The sequence below is a fragment of the Solanum dulcamara genome, chromosome 3, assembly GCF_947179165.1.
Source record: "Solanum dulcamara chromosome 3, daSolDulc1.2, whole genome shotgun sequence".
Classification (NCBI taxonomy): domain Eukaryota; kingdom Viridiplantae; phylum Streptophyta; class Magnoliopsida; order Solanales; family Solanaceae; genus Solanum; species Solanum dulcamara.
Window position 1 is genome coordinate 43,138,443 of NC_077239.1, and position 14,084 is coordinate 43,152,526.

The 14,084-nt window shown below is 38.4% G+C and overlaps 1 pseudogene; it reads right to left on the reverse strand.

The window, feature by feature from the left end:
- Positions 1-5,896: 5,896 nt before the first annotated feature.
- Positions 5,897-6,016, reverse strand: LOC129883817 (5S ribosomal RNA; annotated as a pseudogene).
- Positions 6,017-14,084: the final 8,068 nt, after the last annotated feature.

Genomic DNA, 14,084 nt, shown 5'->3' on the forward strand with positions numbered 1-14,084 from the left:
GGGCCATTTGGATACTGGAGTGGTAGTTATTATGGTAGGTAACTTGCTAAGTGATAGATAATCATCCCAGCTACCTTCGAGCTAACAACACCAGTTCTCGACATATCTTCTAACATTGAAGTGGTAAGCTTAGCCTGTTTATCTTGTTTTGAGGGTGAAAGGTGGTACTAAGACCCGTCTGTGTTCCAAATCTTTTCTTGGACTGACATCTAGGCACTATATGTGCTTTAAGCCCCACTTGTTACACCCCACACTTTTAAACTCAGAATGTTTTACAAGTTCCTTAGACATTATCATGTGAGCCGGATACGCTACGACATCATCAAACAACTCTAAGGAAAGAAAAATGTGATACCCCGTGAGAGGGAAGGTTGGAAATAGAATCGTAGGAATCCAGAATGAGTTGGAGGCCAAGAAATGAGTCATAGGACTCGAATAACCTACGTAAGCTACTAGCTTAGAAGTCTTACATACCTAATGTACTTGAGGATATACAAGGCTTACCTAGCATGAATTACATAGGCTCTTAAAATAAGACGAGATTACGAACCCACAAGGAAGAGAAGAAGGCGACACGTTGCAGCACCTCAAGCAAGAAGGTGACCCACCTTCTTGGGGTAGGGGTGGACTCCACCGCCACATGGCAGCCTTGGAGGCTAGGTATGGATTCATGGCCTAATAAGGGCTTGACATATGTCACCCTTAGGGGATGACACGTGTAACTTCCTAAAAATCCATATATATGTATCTTAATGACTCTTAAGTCATTATTTATCAAAAAATCAGCCCAAAACATAGAGAGAAAAATGTGGAGAAGAAGAAGGGAAGGAGGCAGCCATTGTTTAGAAGAATTAAAGGCGAGTTCTTCACTTTTCCTACGTGAATTAATTATCTAAGTTGTTCCTCAACCCCGTGGAGGTGTATATATGTATCTTACGATGTATAAGGAATTATTTCTTCAGATTGTAACTTGAGAGAAAGTTGAAAGAACAAAGAGAGAAAACATTAAGAACTAGTTAAGAAACCCATGTTTTGAAGGGACTGTTGTTAGTAATATTGGTATAACTTCTTGTGTACAACTTCGTTTTGGGTGATTCAATATGTTTTGGAAAGGTATTTCATAGGTATATAACTTTCAGTTCTTTAAAATACAGTTTTGCTTTTATCTTCTCACAAAAAGGGTGATGAAGTGTAGAGGAGGTACTGCCCAGATTTTGGTTTTGGAAATCTTACACAGATTGCTGTTGGTATTTTTGGCATATCTTTTTGTAAAAAATTGATGTAGGGGTGATTTAAAATTATATGAGACCCTAAGACACATGTATATAACTTTCATGAGGACATAAATCTTGTTTCCCTCAATTACCCCTTCGAAACAAAGCGACAAGGTAAAACAGTAAGCTGTCCAGAATTCACGTTTTGATAGTTTTGAGTGAGTTGTTTGGGGTTTGTATTGTGTAATGTTGGTGTGAATTGCTTGTATATATGTTGTAGTTTGTTGTTTTTGGTTGGCTATAGTTATTAGGGGTGTGATTGGAAATTTGAATAGGGCACATAATAGGGGAGGTGGTGCCCAATTTTCGTTAACGCCTTAACTAATTAAAAAACTAGTCGAGGAAATGATCAAGGAAATAGATTCCATGAATACTAAGGTGCAACTGAAGGTGCTGGAAAGTCAAGAGTGGTTGATATTTGTATTACTTTTAGTTTTAATAGGTTCAAAGGACGACAAGGCGAACGTGACAAAAAGTGACTCGTACGAGGTATGTAAAGCTTTCTCTTGGCATGTTTTGGTATAAGTACGTACAACTATCTTTCTTTCCTTTTGGAAAGTCTTAGCCTTAAGTGAATTGTATGTGGAATACGGGGATAATTCCAGTCCCAGAACTCCAGGTACAACTCATAATCCCTAATTACAGTTAGGTGTTGACATCCCTGCAAGAATTTAGTATTGCCTGTTAAGGCTTCTACGTGCTAAAAAGTAGTGTATGGGAAACTATCTTTCCTTTCTCTTGATATGTACTTGGTATGAAAATGATATTATGATGCCATAGTTTTTCATCGAGCCCCAGGATGGGCTGGGTACGAGATATATATATAATGACCACCTGAAGGAAAGTACAGACTATATAGAGTTTACTCTCTTTCTTTTCTGGCATGTCTTAGTTGTAAGTTAAATATGATGTGAGCTCTAGAGTAACTCCATTCTTAACATCTCCTATTTACTTTTGAATATCGAACTCTGATAGTAGTTGAACTATTTCCTTGGAAACTTCTATATGTTGAAAAGGTACCAAATGTATAGGCTCCAAGTCTTAAGGACTATACGAGACTAAGTGTTTTTGATTCCATAAATGATTTGTCCCTATGTTAATACATGTCTAGGGTCCCCGAGATTACTTTTAAGGCAGCCCATAATGGCATTTAGAGGATACTCGAGATGACTACACCATTATTCGGGTCCTCAAACAAAAGCTTAACTTTCTTATTCTATTGAGACTCCAATAATGATTTAAACTACATATAGTTGCTCACTACTCTACTCGTGTATACTATAGCACTTCTTTCACCGAGTTCCAGGCCAGGAATAGTAATCGTGCATAATTCACTGCATTGTCCACTGAGCCCCTCACTAGAGGGCCAGGATACATATGTATATATATATGATGATGTGTTGTAATAAGATGGTGATGGCACTGGGGCCATGATGGTTTTACAGAGGTGATTCACCGGACCCCCAAAAGAGCCGGCTATATGATATGATTCAAACATGCATGTTTTTGTAATTCACAAATTACAGGTACAGGTTTCTGATTTGATATCTTTTCCCCTGTTCCTCTATCTCAAATATGCTTCTAGTTGTATTATATTATGTTTTACATACTCAGTACATATATTGTACTGACCCCCTTTCTTCGAGGGGTTACATTTCATGCCCATAGGTACAAGTACAGGTTTTGGGAGTCCGTCAGCTTAGGATTTCTATCAGCTCAGCTGGAGGAGGCTCCATTGTAATGGAGCTTAGTTTTTGATACTGACAATTAATGTATAGAATTATTTTGTCTATTCAGGGGTACGACGGGGGCCTTATCCCGCCATATGTTGTCGTTAATATTTTTAGAGGTCTGCAGACATGTATATGGGGGTTGTGTATGTTAGTTTGATTTAGCTGGGTCTACATGATATATGATATATGTTATTATGTTATGGCAGCCTTGTCGGCTTGCGTGCCCTTTCATATTGTTATACAAAGGAAAAGGGCTATAGGTTTATGAAAATGTTATCGCCCAGTGGGGTTCTGTTACATGATATTATTTTATTTATAGTTCAATTTTACCACAGCTAATAGCTAGGTATACGGAGGGTCCAGGTCAGACTCTAGTCGCAGCCTACGGGGTTGGGTCATGACAGAAGTGGTATCAGAGCAGTTTGTCCTTGGATTGTCTACAGACCGTGTCTAGTAGAGTCTTGATTATCGATGTGTTGCGTGCCACATCCATAAACAGAAAGCTACAAGACATTTAGGATATTACCTTTCTTTCACATCTAAGATCGTGATTTAGATCTGAGTCATAGGAAAATTCCTTATACTAACCTTGGATCTTAACAGAAGGACGACACCAATAGAAGGAAGTAATTGACGATATGGAAAGTTACAAAGCACGCAGGTAAGTAAAGTAAAGGCACAGAAGATATCCGTCGGGTAAGGAATCGAAGTACTATTGAAATGTAAAGTTGAAACTTGAAAGAAAAGCAGATAGGAAGTGCAACAGATGCAGTTTGAAGTTGGACATATGAGGTAAGTCTAGTATTTTTATATTATTATTGACGTTGAAAGCCCTATGTGGCTGTGATATGAGATGACATTGAAAGCCCTGTGCGGCTGTGATATGATATGTATATATATATGTTGGCCCTTTGAGGCATTGTTGGTATTTTCTACGTGCAGGTTTTGGGGTAGTAAGAAGTATAGAGGAAACTCTGCCGAACGTTTCCTAGAACAAGGAAAGAGAATGAAATATAGCTTCATAAAATATCCTGGAAGTTGATACTGAGTACCCATATTAGGCTAAACTGAAGATATAAGAGGTACTCTCCATGCTGTCAATAAGGGGTACCCTTTTTACTTGGGGAACTTTATTTCAAAGAAACCAAAGTCTGCCTGAGCAGTACAGTTTAGACCACAGTATCTCCAACCATAATTGTGCTGTAGAAAAAAAAGGGGAAGCTCAGGTTGAAGGATAAGATGTCCAGTAATTGAATTTCACTCTTTTTGAAAGTACCAAGCCCCCAACTCCTAATTGTAAATTAGATAAGTTTTTCATAACTCGAGGATAAACTCAGAAAGAGACTAGGTAGGTCAAGTATTAAGAGAAGTACGGTGATGTTTCAGAGATTCTGGGTTCTAACAACAATGGTTGGAAAATGGTTTACGATAACAGTTTATAGTTCTCCACCGACTAATTGGGGAAAGAGCTTCGAATAGAAGCACCACAAAGAGATGTTAGGAACTGAATATGAGTATGAACTAAAAGGGGGATATGTAAGTATGAATTGAACATTGTGATACAAGTATACAGGGATAAAGTGAGACCGCTAATAAGGCGCCCTTAGTAGATGCTAACTAAGTTAAAGGCCTGCGTTGAGTACGCAGTAAGGGTATAGAGCTTAAGATATAAAGGAATAATGCGTGTACACAACATCACCCCAAAAATAGTGGAACCCTTAAAAGACAATAACGGCAGACTTAGGGAATAAATGGTGCAAGTTACGTTTATCCCAAGAAATAAAAGATATAGGTTGGGAACCCCACTACTCTAAGATAACCTTGGACAATGAATGTCGGAATACAAATGTTGCCTAGTTGAAAGAAAATTTAGAACGGCTACAAGCGTATATTGACTTTATATAGAGATAAGTAGAAGGTGTCCTTGGATGAGTTGTTCCATAGGTCCCATTACTCAAGTACAGAGAAATAGATGATGTGTCACACTATGTATGAAAAGGTTCTCATCATTTCATAATTTAGCCAAGATTCCGTACGCAAATAACCAGGTTATAAAATATACAGGAAGACGGGGACCTGATGCAGTACCACATAGATTGGAGAAAGAGATTGGGCAAAATTGAGACTGGACATAAAGACATAGAGCAAGGCACAAGCAGATGAAAGTACGAGTACCTTCTAAAGGGGGGAAGTTAATGAGAAAATGGCAAAAGTAAGAGGAGGCAATTGATATGGAAATATATTTGAGATGGACATTTAAACTTCAATAAAATATCTTGCCGAACCAAGTTAGAAAGGTATGGAAGCCACCAATAATTGGATGAAAGCCAGAATACTACATAAGGCAGCGTTAAGAAGGTTGTGATGAGACCCTGAACAATATAACACTAGAGGGTAGCTGCGTATAAAAAATAGAAGAGTGTAACCATGAAAAAATATCGAATAAGTCAAGAGACATTACGAAGGATAATGACAGCCTGCTAGACCAAAAGCCAAAATGTTAGCTGTAGGGTTGGTCGCAAATAATATTGCGATAGATAAATAATCAAGGAAAAGAAATAGAAAGACTCCTATGGTAGGAGATAAGATGAGCGAGGAGTAAATAAGGAGATAGAAAGAAAGGCGACAAGGTATTTCTTGCACTCTCGTATATTCTCATAAAGGTAAAGAATGACACGAGAGTGTGTCAAGAAGGTTACAAGTGGAGGTAAGAAAAAATTGTGATGACCAAAAAGGGACAGGGTCGTAGTGTAACTAAAGATCTACCCCTATACCGGTTGCAAGTTAATAGAGGAAAGGGCCAGGCAATACATAAAGACTAGTGAGACGATGCTAAGATAAATCTTGGGCTAAGTTGAGTGCCCCGCACATTATTGCAATGATTACCACGAAACACGACATGAGGACTTCCCAAGGGGGTCACCCATCCTAGTATTACTCTCGCCCAAGCACGCTTAACTTCTAAATTTTGATGGAACCTAATGCGTTAGTGCTGGTATGATCACGCGAGATGGAAGAATCTGAACTAGCGGAGGAGAAATGACATGGAATTATGTACCTAGGGTAATATAAGTTATGTTGAAGGAATTGTAAAGAGGGCTTAAGGAAAAACTAGCAGGATTAACTAATTACTAACTGATGGCGCACTTGAATGCCACAGTTCTTCGACATAGTACTAGTTAATGATAGGCAAACGACCGAATGTCTATATGGGCCAGTAGGCGAGGGAATTTCGACACCACTTGGCAGCCAACTCTAAGGATTGAAAAGCAAAACCCAAAAGGTAAAGGTACCCGTTGATATAATTTATGGAAGCCAGGAAGTAATACACGAGGTTGAAAATCCCATAATATGACCAGGGCTACAAGACTCACTTTGCACTGTAGCGCCAGATGACTCTGGAGGGAATGTTACTTGTGGATTAACGATATTAGCCCCTGCTCCTTCAATCAAAGGCTACCTACTCAGCCAAGAAGGTGTAAAATTATAGGGTAAAAGAGTGGTAGGACCTTACGGAGTCCCCATAACTATTATCCCAGAAGAAGGAGCCCAAGTTACAGTTAACTATCGAGGATCAGTCCGCAAAGCAACTGGGAAGACATATAAGTTTTCGTACACTACTTTACCCTCAAACATGATGAACAGATTAAAATGTACCATTTAAACGTTAGAAGATATGTCATGAGTTGGTGTTGTTAACTTCAAAGGTAGATGGTATGATTATCTATCACTTATGAAGTTGCCTACAATAATAATTACTACTCTAGTATCCCAATGGCCCCATACAAGACCGGTAGAGCAAGACGTGTAAGTCCCCTATTAGATGGGTCAATGTTAGAAAGACTAAGCTAGAAAGGCCTTGATATGATTAAGCAAGCTGTTGACTAAAAGCCCAGAGTCGGCAGAAATGATATACAGACAATCGACATCGACATACAAAGTCCAAATTGATGATTGGATGTTCATAACAGGGTAACCTAGAAAAGGAAACTTAACCCCGAATATATTAGACTATATCAAGTTACTCATAAGGTGGGCAATGTGGCTGGTAAGTTGAGCTTACCACCTCATTTGGAAACTATACTCCCAGTCCATCAGATAGGGATGCTTTGCAAGGGTACTGACGAGCTACCCAGGGTATATTCTATAGATGATGTCCAGAAGATTGAATTCTGCGAGGAATAACCTATCGTCATCTTAGATCGACAAACTAGAAGATTGTAGACTAAAGATGTGCCTTCCGTCAAGATACTATGGCAAAACCAAAACCAGAAAGAGGATAACCGAGGAAGCTAAAGAGAATATGAAACACAAGTATTCGCACTTATTCCCGATGTCTATAGGAACCCCAACTCCTGAAACTTATAGGTTAATTACTTGGATGAAAATATGTGTGATCGCAATAGAAAACAATCTCCCTACAATTGGTATAAGGTCTTGAGGGAAGTGTTATTTAATATTCGGGAATGAATGTTCTAAAGGGGGAAAAGATATTACACCTCACACTTTTAAATTCGGAATGTCTCACAAGTTCCTTAGACATTATCATGTGATCTGGATATGCTACGACATCATCAAACAACTCTAAGGACAGAAAAATATGATATACCATGAGAGGGAAGGTTGGAAATAGAATCGTAGAAATTCGGAATGAGTTGGAGGCCAAGAAATGAGTCGTAGGACTCGAATTACCTACGTAAGCTACTAGCTTAGAAGTCTTACATACCTAAGCTACTTGTGGATATACCAAGCTTACGTAACATGGATTACATAGACTCTTAAAATAAGATGAGATTACGAACCCATGAGGAAGAGGAGAAGGCGACACGTGGCAGCACCTCAAGCAAGCAGGTGACCCACCTGCTTGGGGTCAAGTAGGTGACCCACATTCTTGGGGTAGGGGTGGACCCTACTACCATGTGGCAGCCTTGGAGGCTAGGTATGAATTCGTGGCCCAATAAGGGCTTGACAAGTGTCACCCTTAGGGGCTGACATATGTCACTTCCTAAGGAACCATATATATGTATGTTAGTGACTCTTAAGTCATTATTTATCCAAAAATCATCCCAAAACATAGAGAGAAAAACGTGGAGAAGAAGAAGGGAAGGAGGCATCCATGGTTTAGAAGAATTAAAGGTGAGTTCTTTATTTTTCCTCCGTGAATTAATTATCTATGATACTCAACCCCATGGAGGTGTATATATGTATCTTAAGATGTTTATGGAATTAATTATTCAGCTTGGAACTTGAGAGAAAGTTGAAAGAACAAAGAGAGAAAACGTTAAGAACTAGTTAACAAACCCATTTTTTGAAGGGACTGTTGTTAGTAATATTGGTATAACTTCTTGTGTACAGCTTCGTTTTGGGTGATTCAATATGTTTTGGAAAGGTATTTCATAGGTCTATATTTTTAAGTTCTTTAAAATAAAGTTTTGATTTTATATTCTCATAAAAAGGGTGATGAAGTGTAGAGGAGGTACTGCCTAGATTTTGGTTTTGGAAATCTTACACGGACTGCTGTTGGTATTTTGGGCATATCTTTTTGTACAAAATTGATGTAGGGGTGATTTGAAATTATATGCGACCCTAAGACACATGTATATAACTTTCATGAGGACATAAATCCTGTTTTCCTCAATTACCCCTTCAAAATGAAGTGACAAGGTAAAATAGTAAGCTGTCCAGAATTCACGTTTTGATAGTTTTGAGTGAGTTGTTTGGGGTTTGTATTGTGTAATGTTGGTGTGAATTGCTTGTATATATGTTGAAGGTTGTTGTTGTTGGTTGGCTATAGTTATTAGGAGTGTGATTGGAAATTTGGATCGGGCACATTATAGGGGAGGTGCTGCCCAATTTTTGTTAATACCTTAACTAATTAAAGAACTAATCGAGGAAACGATCAAGGAAATAGATTCCATGAATACTAAGGTGCAACTGAAGGTGATGGAAAGTCAAGAGTGGTTGATATTCGTATTACTTCTAGGTTTAATAGGTTCAAAGGACGATGAGGCGAATGTGACAAAGAGTGACTGGTACGAGGTATGTAAAGCTTTCTCTTGGCATGTTTCGGTATAAGTACGTACAACTATCTTTCTTTCCTTTTGGAAAGTCTTAGACTTAAGTGAATTGTATATGGAATGTGGGGATAATTCCATTCCCAGAACTCCAGGTACGCCTCATAATCCCTAACTACAGTTAGGTGTTGACACCCTGTAAGAATTGAGCATTGCCTGTTAAGGCTTCTATGTGTTGAATAGTAGTGTATGGGAAACTATCTTTCCTTTCTCTTGATATGTACTTGGTATGAAAATGAGATTATGATGACATAGTTGCTCACCGAGCCGTAGGATGGGCCGGGTATGATATATATATATATATAATGACCACCTGAAGAAAAGTACAGACTATATAGAGTTTACTCTCTTTCTTTTCTGGCATGTCTTAGTTGTAAGTTAAATATGATGTGAACTCCGGAGTAACTCCATTCTTAACATCTCCTATTTACTTTTGAATATCGAACTCTGATAGTAGTTGAACTATTTTCCTGGAAACTTCTATATGTTGAAAAGGTACCAAATGTACAGGCTCCAAGTCTTAAGGACTATACGAGACTAAGTGTTTTTGATTCCATAAATGATTTGGCCCTATGTTAATACATGTCTAGGGTCCCCGAGATTACTTTTAAGGCAGCCCATAATGGCATTTAGAGGACACTCGAGATGACTACACCGTTATTCGGCTCCTCAAAGAAAAGCCTAACTTTCTTATTCTATTGAGACTCCAATAATGATTTAAACAACATATAGTTGCTCACTATTCTACTCGTGTATACTGTAGAACTTTTTTCACCGAGTCCCAGGCCGAGAATAGTAATCATGCATAATTCACTGCATTGTTCACCGAGCCCCTCATTAGTGGGACGGGATACGTATGTATATATATATATATGATGATGTAATGTAATAAGGTGGTGATGGAACTGGGGCCATGATGGTTTTACAGAGGTGATTCACCGAGCCCCCGAAAGGGCCGGCTATATGATATGATTCGAACATGCATGTTTTTGTAATTCACAAAGTACAAGTACAAGTTTCTGATTTGATATCTTATCCCCTGTTCCTCTATCTCAGATATGCTTCCAGTTGTATTATGTTATATTTTACATACTTAGTACATATATCGTACTGACTCCTTTTCTTCGGGGGGCTGCGTTTCATGCCCGTAGGTACAAGTACAAGTTTTGGGAGTCCGTCAGCTTAGGATTTTTCTCAGCTCAACTAGAGGAGGATCCATTATATCGGAGCCTAGTTTTTTATACTGACCATTAATGTATATAATTGTTTTGTCTATTCAGGGGTACGGCGGGGGCCCTATCCCACCATATATTGTCGTTAATATTTTTAGAGATCTGCAGACATGTATATGGGGGTTGTGTATGTCAGTTTTATTCAGCTAGGTATACATGATATATAATATATGTTATTATGTTATTGTAGCCTTATCGGCTTGTGTGCCTTTTCATGTTGTGATACAAATAAAAAGGGCTATAAGTTTACAAAAATGTTATCGCCTAGTGGGGTTCAGTTACATGATATTGTTTTATTTATAGTTCAATTTTACCACAACTGATAGCTAGGTATATGGAGGGTCCAGGTCGGACCCCAGTTGCAGCCTACGAGGTTGGGTCATGACAGCTTTACTTAAGGCAATAGATGTGGGAACCTCATGTATTACTCCTTAATTTCTTAGAAGACTTTAACTGGTACTTTACCCTTTGGGTTTTGTTTTTGAATCCTTAAAGTTGGGTTTCATAGTCGTTCTATGCTCCATCTGTCATTACCTGATATAATTCTGAAGGAATTTGGCATATAAGTCCACCATATTTTTGTAACCGATTAGTTCTGCTCCTCTTAGTTTAAACCTTTTCAAAATTTCCTTACCTCAGCTTGTCCCAACTTATAATACTTTAGATACGTTATCTGGTGTCATCCTTTACCTTTACGAGAATGAGAGAAGGTATTTAACTTAACCTAAGAAATATCTTAACATCGTCTTGCTAGGTCTCATGTATTACCTTGGTGTTTCTCACCTTATCCTATAATCAATGTCGAGGTAGATCTTTGGTCCAACCATGGCCATATATTACTTTGCCTGTAGTACTAACTCCATCTCGATAGTTTGGCTTAACCTATCTTCGCATCTCTCAGTAGAGTCTCCCAAAATATCATAACAGCATTGTCATTATTTAACTCCTATTACTTTTACCATGTATTTACTCACTTAGCCTGATGCTTGTATATACATAGTCGTAGGTTGCACAACCATTCTGCTGCAGCTTGTAGGAGGTAGACGTAGTCCTTCCGTCTCTTGATCCATTCTACTGTACACATCTTATTCATATTGAAACTTGATTTCCCTATCTTATTATACTTCTTTCTTTTCCCTTATTCACTTTTTACTCTTCTCATCTCCTACCATAGGAGGTTTCCCATTCCTTTTCCTCGGTTATTTATCTACCACAACATCATTTGCGACCAACTCTATAGCCATTATGTTGGCTTTTAGTCTGGCATGATGTCATTCCATGTCTTGTTAAAAATTCTTAACAATGTCTTACATAGCATTCTGACTTCTATCCTATTATTGGTGACTTCCAGACCTTCCTAACTTGGCTCAGAAAGGGATCTTAATGGAGTTTAAACATCCATCTTAAATATGTTGCCACATCAATTGCCTCCGCCTTACCCTTGCAAATTTTCTCATTGACTCCCCCCCTTTAGAGGGTACTTATACCTTTATCTACTAATACCTTGTTTTACATCTCTATGTCTATGTCGTCAATTACTTTCTTCTGTTGATGTCGTCCTTCTATTAAGATCCACGATTAGTATAAAGAATTGTCCTATGATTTGGATCTATAGCACGATCTCAGATAGGAAAGAAAGGTAACATCCTAAATGTCCTGTAGATCCCTGATTATAGATGTGGCACGCAACACATTGATAATCAAGACTCTAGTAGACATTGTCTGCAGATAATCCAAGGATGAACTGTTGTGATACCACTTCTGTTATGACCCAACCCCGTAGGCTGCAACTGCGATCCGACCTGGACCTTCTATATACATATTTATCAGTTGTGGTCAAGTTGAATGATAGACACGTAATGCATATAAATCAAGTATAGTCAAATCGGACTACAAACAACATGATACATACATGAGAACCCCCATGGGTCATAGCATTTCACATATCTGTTGCCTCTTTCATTTGTATCATAACCTAAAAAGGCATGCAAGCCAACAAGGCTACCATAACGTAATAACATATACCATACATCATGTAGACCCAACTGAACCAAACTGACATACACAACCCACATATATACCACACATCATGTAGACCCAGCTGAACCAAACTGATATACACAACCCACATATACATGTCTGCAGACCTCTAAAAATATTAATGACAACATATGGCAGGATACGACCCCCGCTGTACCCCTGAATAACAAAAACAATTATATATATCAGTGCCTAGTATTAAAAATTAGGCTATGATATAATAGAGCCTCTTCTAGCTGAGTTGAACAGAATCCTAAACTGACAGACTCCCAAAAACTGTATCTGTACCTGTGGGCATGAAATGTAGTCCCCCGAGAGAAGGGGGTCAGTACGACATATATACTAAGTATTTAAAACATAACATAACACAACTGGAAGTATCTCTGAAATAGAGAAGCAGGGGATAAAATGTCATATAAGGAACCTATACTTGTACTCTGTGATTTATAAAAGTATGCATGCTCAAATTATACCATATAGCCGGCCTTATCAGGATTTAGTGAATATATTTGTAAAACCGTTATAGACCTAGTGCCATCACCACCTTATTACAACACATCATCATATCACCATGGGATACCCTGAATAATTAATTCACGGAATGAAATTGAAGAACCCACCTTCCAAGGCCAAACCCGTAGCTCCCTCCTTTGACCCTCTAGCTTTTTTCTCTTCTTCTTTCACACTCTTTTAGGTGTAAAGCTGAAGAAATAGTTCCATAGACATGGTAAGATACATATATATATCTCTACGTTCTTGAGGAACACCGTAGATAATTAATTCATGGAGGAAATTTGGAGACTTACCTTTAAAGAGAACCATCCGTAGCTATATTCCTTTGCTCTCCAAATTCTTCAGCTTTTGGCTAAGTTTTAAGATAAGGAATGAACCCCTTAGTCACTTAACATACATATATAGGGTGGATTTAGAGGTGAAACGTGTCATCCCCATAGGGTGACATGTGTCCAGCCCCTATTTTGGCTACGTATCTATTTTGCCAATTGGGGGCTGCCACATGGAAGTGGGGTCCACTTCCCTCCAGCCAAGTGGGTCAACTGCTGCCATGTGTCACTTCTCTATGCTGCCACATGTTACTTCTGTATCCTTCCATGTGTCATTCTCTCCTCTTCCTCGTGGGTTCCTAATCCCGTCTTATTTTAAGAACCTGTGTAATCTTTGCTACGTAAGCTTGATATGTACTCAAGTAGCTCAAGTATGTAAAACCTCTAAGTTAGTAGCTTACGTAGGTAAATCGAGTCCTATGACTTATTACTAGGCCTCTAAGTCCTTTCGACTTCTTATGACCTTAGTTTCAACCTTCCCTACCATGGGGTATCACATTCTCCCTTCCTTAGAGTCGTTTGATAGTGTGGTAGATTATCTGACTCACTTGATAACTTCTAAGAAGCTTAAGAGACATTTCGAGCTCAAGAGTGTGGGTTGTAACATTAAGTTTGTTTCATATTTATTATGATGTTCATCCATTTCATATCATATTACTCACGTTCCTTTACTAGTTCATGCATATATCATATACTTAGTACCTTCTATGTACTAAACATGTTTTGCCTATATATGTAGAGATGGATGATACTCACGCTCCTCATATTCATGGCTAGAGTTGGTTTAGTTTTTAAGATTTGGTGAGTCCTTATTCATCGATGGAATCACTTTCCTTTCACATTATTACTTTTACTTTCTTTCATGATTCGGGTGAGCTAGGATCTTGTC